At 41.6% G+C, this 1849-nt stretch overlaps 1 protein-coding gene across 1 annotated transcript in view; it reads left to right on the top strand.

Annotated features, from left to right (window-relative positions):
* LOC106871423 (contactin-2) overlaps positions 1-1849 on the top strand; it is a 229293-nt gene that overhangs the window by 20834 nt on the left and 206610 nt on the right. The window lies entirely within an intron of this gene.

Below are 1849 nucleotides of genomic sequence, written 5' to 3'. Positions count from 1 at the left end.
TGTGTGTGTGTGTGTGTGTGTGTGTGTGTATGTATGTATGCATGTATATATGTATGTATGTGTATGTATATGTGTGTGTGTGTGTGTGTGCGTGCGCGCGAAATTCTGTCTGTGGCTGTGTTTGTTTGCGGAGTTGTTAGCTAACTCCTCCTACATCATTTTATCGACTTTGATGAATCTTGACACGTGACTAGAACTCATGTCTGGAAACCTCATGGCATACTCAGTCTGTTTAAAAAATCGATGATAGGACCCTTGTAAGAGATCCTTATATATAACTAACATATTTTACTTTTACTGCCAAAGGAAATAGCCCATTATTTTCCTATATTATTTGGTATAAATCAAATTGAGTATGCTTATTTCTTAGTATTTTAACTATTAGAGTTATTTTCGCAGTTTATCCAGTAGAACCCTTAAACAAGTAAATAGTATTTTCCTAAACAATAGATCCACTTATTTCGGTTAGTGACTTATTCACGAATGTACTATGAATGACGATGCCTTTCATGTCAATTCAGCCAATTGATAAGCGTTGCATGAAGAACTGTTCTGCTTTTAGACAAATACATTGTCAACACAAAGGTCACACCCTGTTTACATTTAGGAACACCTCAAAATCTATCTGTACATCTAGATAATGGCCAGCGTGTATATTTCACAGACGACAATGTTCGAAACGTAGTTCTGAATCCATGAGAGACTACATTGACAGCTTTCTTCAAATTATGCCAATGTGATCTGTTTGCCCGAACACTGTTGTATGTAGAGGTCCCCATGTACTATACCTGGGTATACAATAGATGGAATAGACGCAAGGAAGAAATGCACACTGAGGGCTGGGAAAAAGATGCTGTCTTCAGAATTGGGGCCATCAGGCGGGTGTACATTGTGCACCCTAATCAGCAGGACTTTCGCAGACTTTCGAAGACACAACGGGAAATCTACAAGACTTATAGAAAAGCTTGCGCCAAACATGGACTACTTGAGGATGATGCTCACTGGGACCAGACACTGGAGCGGGCAGCAGTCAGCACAGCACTAAGTCAACTGCGCCAGATATTTTCTATGATGATATGTGGCTTGCGTGAACCTCATAAACTCTGGGCGATCCACAAAACTAGCATGGCAGAGGAAATTTAAGAAGGATTCAAAGGCAAACCTCTACGGAATCTGCCACAGTGAGGCATTACTTGACCTGGACACCCGAGTTCAAGCTACATTTGGTTATTACATAACTGACTTCACAGTTTGGGTATTCATAACTTATTGGGGATTCCTAAAAACAAGATTCTGTGTAAAACAGTTCAGTATTTTCTGTAAATGCAAAAAACCGTTTTAAGAGCTACCTACTTTGTATTGTTATTATTGGATTAGCGAAATAATTATGAGAACGGAACCAAGGTATAAGCCCTGCTTTTCCGGGAATTACCGCGTACGTCAGCTAGCATACACATATGTATGTATGTATGTATGTATGTATGTCAGGTCACATATGAGGCTCTCATAAGTGCTACTGGTAACATGTAATCCAGTACAACCTGTTGCATGGTCGGGTTGCCGGCGACTAAACTGGCACCCCCACCAGGCTACCCTGGTGAGGAGGGTTGCTAGAAACCCAGCAGGATTAAAAACAAGACCTGTCGAAAACTCGGATGGACCTAGTGCAGGCTCAACAGCTATCTAGCAATAGCACGGGTACGCAGAAATTCCGGGATGGTGTCCGGCGTGCTGAAAGACCACTGGGAGTGAGGCGCCCCTCAGCTTTTGTTGAAGCATGTCTCTAGGAGAAGGTCACTCTGATATAAAACCAAATATGCAGGGAATGGCATTGGACATTTTGGGGATC

This window comes from Octopus bimaculoides, chromosome 17, assembly GCF_001194135.2.
Source record: "Octopus bimaculoides isolate UCB-OBI-ISO-001 chromosome 17, ASM119413v2, whole genome shotgun sequence".
In the NCBI taxonomy this organism is placed as follows: domain Eukaryota; kingdom Metazoa; phylum Mollusca; class Cephalopoda; order Octopoda; family Octopodidae; genus Octopus; species Octopus bimaculoides.
This window is presented reverse-complemented; position numbering and strand designations above follow the sequence as displayed.